This window comes from Macadamia integrifolia, unplaced genomic scaffold, assembly GCF_013358625.1.
Source record: "Macadamia integrifolia cultivar HAES 741 unplaced genomic scaffold, SCU_Mint_v3 scaffold1094, whole genome shotgun sequence".
In the NCBI taxonomy this organism is placed as follows: domain Eukaryota; kingdom Viridiplantae; phylum Streptophyta; class Magnoliopsida; order Proteales; family Proteaceae; genus Macadamia; species Macadamia integrifolia.
The window spans coordinates 53101-59396 of NW_024868084.1; positions in this window are offsets into that span (position 1 = coordinate 53101).

A 6296-nucleotide genomic window follows, 5' to 3' on the forward strand; every position below is an offset into this window, starting at 1 on the left:
ATTTTTGATTTGCCTTAATCAGTTGGGTGGATTTTTGTCTGATTTCTTTGGATGCTTTGAGACAGGAGGCTCGGGAAAAATGGAATTTTAGCCAAGGGGTGACAATGCATCCACTGGGTAAGGGCTTTTTTATCTTCCAGTTCCAGTGTGAGGGGGATAAGACAGTGGTTTGGAGGAGGAGTGTTACAGTTGTGCCCTAACCAGGTCAAAATTTGACTATTGTGATAGGTCTCGAACTAGAAGTGGAAATTACCACTGGGTTTTGGCTCCTGGCAGCTTATTGTAAAAGGGGAAGTGTGAGGCTAGCAATAGGAAGATGCATGTTGCCGTTTCGTCCCTTGTGGGGAGGAAAAAAGGCTTGCATGCATTTGATTCCATCCTCTCTCCTCTCTTTCTTTTTCATGAGGGAGGGGTGTATCGTGTGTGCTTACACTGTGGTCCCCACACTGTCGTATCGCGACCCGGAGATACGTGGAGGCCTATATTTGCAGGAGTGTAAAGTTCATCATTTAAGACGGGGATTTGATGATAGTCTAACACAGGGATGGGGATCATGCAAAAGGGCTTGGAGTCGCCCACCTAGGATTATGGGCCTAGGACCCAGGGGTGGGCCTAATTCTTGAGAAAAGGGCCAAAAAAGTTGGTCTAGTCCAGATATTTAGGGTAAGTGTCAGGTTGTAGAATTGGGAAGGTGTTAGGCACCCAATATACCCGGTTCAATCTGTCTTCCTACTAGATGCTTAAGAACGAACATTTTCCATAATTATTGCTATTCTGCATGTATAGCTAAGTTATCACACATATATACATTGACTGAATTTAAATAACCATATACACTAAAATAAGGTCAATATAAAGTCTACATTGTGCTAATTTTGTTGAGAAATGATACTTGAGCTTGACCCCTATTTCGGGTCAAGAGGGGTGGACCCCCTGGTTGATGCTGGTACGCACTTTCTTGTGGATTCTCTAGGCTTAGGGGAAGATGGTCTTGACCTCCAACTTCCTTTCTTGAGAGATTGCTGACTGTGATGATATTCAGACAGATTTTTGGCTGGGAACAATTCCTTTTGGATTTTGGCTGAGGTGACACTCCAGTAGAGCTTCCACTGGGGATAGGCTATGGGAGGGCTAAGCTAAGGTGGCACTCCAGTAGACCTTCCGCTAGGGATAGGCTATAGGAGGGCTAGGCTGAGGTGGCACTTGGAGAGCTTCCACTAGAAATGGTCTACAACCTAAATGGTTGAAGAACTTCTAAGGCCCGAAGAACACTTCGAAGATTCAAAGGAATCTTACGAAGATCTCCTTGTAGACTGGAAAAACCTCAAAAGGAGGATTGGAAACTAAGGGGAAACTTTTCCTACACAAAAAATCTCACTCAAAAAGGCAAAGGATTGAAGAGTTTTGAAGCCCAAAGAACGCTTTGGATCTTACGAAGATCTCTCTGAAGACTTGAAAACCTCAAGGGTGGAAAGGGGTGAAGAGAGGGCAGAGCTTCACTACTATGGGATGCTCACTAGGAGAGTTGTTGCTGCAGGGTATGTTGGTGTGTAAAATCAAAGGGAGGGGCTATTTATAGAATTTTTGGATCAATAGGGAGGAGAGAGAAAATTCCTTAACCAATGGTAGTAAAAAGTAATTTTTCTAAACCAATGGGGTGAAAGTAAGAAATTTTGGACTAATGTGGTGGAGGGTAATTTCTATAACCAATGGGGTGAAAGATAAATTTTTTGGACCAATCATACAAAAGATTTCTTTTTGGACCAATGGGAGGCCACGGTTAGGGTACACTAACGGAGTAGTGTAGGGTACACAGGTAGGTGAAGAGGGAATTCCTTCTCCAAATCGGTCACGAAAAGAGGGATTCTGATCCCTGACGAGGGTATCAGAGCTTTTGGCAGGGGTACGGGAGGTTCAATAAAGGTGCTGGAGGTCCACCAAGGGTGCTGGAGCCCTACTTAGTACCCCTGCTAGACCTCCAACAGGGGCGCTTGAGCTCCAGCAGGGGTGCTGGGGCTCAGGTATGGGTGCTGGGACTTTGATATGGGTGCAGGAACTCCGTCATGGGTGTAGGAACTCCGGTATGGGTGTTAAAACTTGGCCAGATATGTGTGGGGCTTGGTCGGGCACATACTGAGCTTGGTCGAGTACATGCAGTGCTTGGCTAGGTGCACACGGGTCATGGGCAGGGGTGCAAGGCAAGTCATGGGAGCTCACATAGGTGGGGTTTGGGCACTCAAGGCATGGCGTGGGTGCTCGCATGGGTGAGGTTTGGGCACTCAAGGTAAGGTATGGGTGCTTGCATGGGGGGTTTTGGCACTCAAGGCAAGACATGGGTGCTTGCATGGGCAGGGTTTGGGCACTCAAGGTAAGACGTTGGTGCTCGCATGGGCAGAGTTTGGGCACTCAAGGTGTAACTTTCGGGAGTGATTGCGGAAGATCTAATGGTCCAATTTTGGCGTACCATATATCGTAGCAATCGTAATTCTGAGTATTATGCTTCTATGCGGTCACCTTGACCGGATTCTTTCATTTATAAAATGTCATAATTGGACCCTTCTTTTCTCTTTCACGTGTTTTCTAGGAGTTTTGGTGAGTGTGGAATGCTCCTGGGAATAGTTATCTCAGTCAGTTATCATCTCTGTTGATCGAAAGAAAAAGATCACATCCAAAATCCGTAAGTCATCATAGTCGGGGGAGGGTGACAAAATTAGATGCCTATAGAATACCCCTCTTTGGCCGTGGCCTATGTCAACAGCCGAAGGTTAAAGAAAAGAATGATCACATTTTGTCACCCAGAGCATGTACTGCCGTCATCTTACACATCAATGACGGAGTTGAAAATGCAACAAGTAATATCTTTTAACTACTTTGAAGTTTAGGACTTACCTGGGTTGCCAATTGTAGGAAAGAAATCCACTGCTCTTCCAATCCTACAGAAAATGTTAGTGCTTTAATCTTTGACTTTACTTAGGTCAGGCTTTCCATGTGCCGGCTTAGGGAATTTGGTCTCCAGGCTAGGTCTTTTGAACCAATTTGGACTATTTGGGACCATTGGTTACAAGAGAGAAATTCACTACTCCTCAAAATCTTGCAACAACAAAAAACATTCAATTCTTGGATTTTCCTTAGCTGGGCTTTCCATGTGCCAGTTTAGGGAATTTGGTCTTCAGGCTAGGTCTTTTGAACCAATCTGGACTATCTAGGACTAATGGTTACAATAGAGAAATTTGCTACTCTTCCAACCTTGCAATAGGGAAAAACATTTGATTCTTGGATTTTCCTTAGCTGGGCTTTACATATGCCAGTTTAGAGAACTTGGTTTATGAGATCGGGTCACTCGGAGCCAATTCAAAGAGATTGGGCCTCCTGGGGCCGATTCAATGGGATTGGGCCACCTAGGGCCTGGTCAATGAGATTGGACCACCTGGGGCCGGGTCAATAAGATTGGGCCACCTGGGGCCGGGTCACTGAGATTCTTTCTTTTAAATTTGAGTCATGAAATTGAGACCTTGAATTCAAGCCATTGGTTCTTAAAAATTTGGCTCTTGATTTAGAATCTTGAACTTTAATTTTTGGCTTTTGATTTGAAATCTTGACTTTGATTTTTTATTTGGAATCTTTGAACTTTGATTTTTAGCCCTTATGATTCTTGATTTGGGATGTTGAACTTTGATATTTAGCTCTTGAACTTTTGATTCTTGATTTGGGATCTTGAACTTTGAATTTTGGTCTTTGATTTGGAATCTTTGAATTTTGTGTGATAATTTCCATCTATCTCATAAATTTTGACTTAGATTTCACCTTCTACCAATTTTACCTTCAACTTTTATGTGTTTTTATCTACCACTTTCCCATTTGCATGCGATTTTATCTACCAAGTAGATTTCACTTCCCATATGATTTTAATTTTTTTTTTACCTACCACAAGAAATTGCTTTGAATTTTGTTTTTGTGGTAAGAACTCTTGATTTGCACCTTAGAATTAGAATCTCAGAGAAAAAAAAATTTGGAAGGATGAATTTTTAACCTTAAAATGGTCCCCCCCCCCTCTCCTGTTCACTCACTATTCTGAGCTTCTTTAGTTGGGAACGATTCGTGAGCAAGTGAGCCTGGGTTTTTGAGTTTCTTTGAAGATTCGAAGTTTTCTTGAAGTTCTTCATCTTCTCCTTGAAGATCTTTATAGTTCTTGAGAAGGGGGCCATTTGGAGAATTTAAAGTCCTTCTAGGGCCTTTTTACAAATTGTGAGGCTTCTTGGGGTTCTTTACAAATTGTGAAACTTCTTTGGGTTTTTTGTAATTTATGAATCTTCTTGTGGTTCTTTACAACTTTTGGGAAATATGGCCGATAGAAGAAAGAGGAGGACTCTAGGAGAGATCCGGCTAGGTATTGGAGAGAGATGCAGTACATCCTCTCAGGGGGATGATAGTCCTGCAGATTGGTACATTAGGCAGACAATTTCTAGGACCTAAAACCACATTTGTAATGTGGCATGGGGCAAATGGGTAAGTTTTTTCCCTTTTCCTTTCATTATTATTCATTTTTGCTTATTCTGTTCATCTTTGCATTTATTTTATTTTTTGTTCATTTTTTGTATTTATTTATTTATTTTTTCATTTTTTTGTATTTATTTTAGGAACACGATGATGGAATGCCCCCTACATTGGCCAGGTATGGCCATCCCAATGCAGTTTAGGAATGGTATGAGATGCTTCCTCATAGGGTAAAGGGGCAAGTAGATTCCACTTACCTGTGCCGCTTGGCCTCACTAGAGACCCAAAAATTCAGCTTGGGAGTGGTGGGAGCTTTGGTGGAGCAGTGGTGGCCAACCACCCATTCTTTTCATCTTCTTATTGGTGAGATCACCATCACACCTTTGTGTTTCTATGCCATGACCAGCATACCCTTTGGGGGGAGGCCTCTATCTATTCCTAAGACTTTGTTAGTGTGGGAGTTCACAAAGTTGATAGGTATTGAGATTCCAGATGATTAGACACATATCTGCTTGGGTGTGATCAGTGTCCGTTGGATGAGGAAAGATTTAAGGATGAACCTAGGTAACCTTGCATAGGTAAGTTGCTCCTTTCTTTTATTTGCTGTGGCATTTAGTGACCTCCGGGGCGGAGTGGACATCTGCATGGCTTCCCTCTTTCGGAATGTTTAGGAGGTCGATTCTTGGGATTGGGGTGGGGCCGCCTATACATACCTTCTGCGGACCCTGGACCTACTAGCATATGGGGATCGGGGCCTCAAAGGGTAGGCTATATTCTCCAGGTGACTTTGCATTTCTTTTTGTTCTTTTTTTTCTCTCTCTTCTTTTGTTTTTTGATTACACATCCTTATCTTGATATTTCAATTCTGCCTTGGTGTTACGAATACCTAGAGATCTTAACCCCTGTGCTAAAGGATCCTTTGAGTTTACCCTTCCCATGGCTAATAGATGGGGAGATAGTCTGGTATTGAGGAACCGATGCTATCCTGCTAAGTCCACTCCCTGCTCTCTCCTGGATGATCTTACAGATTTAAGCCATACTAGTGTCAAGTTTTTCCTTTGGCTTGTGTTGTACACACTTCTTCTTAACTTTGCAGGTTGACTAGAGGCCATTTCGGGATCTCCAATTCTTCAACACTAATGAGTTTGCTCAAGCCAAACACTTGACAAAGAGCCGGGTATTATTCAGGGCTATTTGGGACCATGCCTGGTATCTGGGGGAGCATGTCACTCCTCAGTAGTCGATCCTGCTATGCGTTCTCCTCCTTGTTATCCTCCATCGACTATGTTTAACTCAAAGCATCTCCTCAAGAGTGAGATAGAGATATGGGTTGAAGGGATGGGGGATGACTCTCTCCTGGATCAGAGCAGGGATTACAAGGCCTTTCTCGAGGAGAAGACGGTTTGTGCTCCCTTTGGACCCAAGGGGCCTCTGGTATGTTTCTTCTCCTGAACATTTTTTCCATATTTCAAATTATTCTCTTTTTTATTGATGTTCTTTCAGTGGGCACGAGATGTGGCCCCACTTCCTACTTGGTCACAAGTAGGTGTTGCCTCCTCATCTTAGATTAGTCTTCTATTATTGTAAGGGGAGCTCTCCGGATGGCTATAATTCCCTTCAGTGGTTTCTCGAGCTAGTCTTATCCTAGTGCGACCCATCCAGGCATTTCTCAGCATTTGGAGCGTAGAGTGGATAGAGATGCCTCTCTTGGACTTCCTATCCTATATAACTATGTGAGTATCAAAGCACTTCTTGTTTGATTGATTCTTGATTCATTTTGACTGACATGCTTGTTTTCAGGT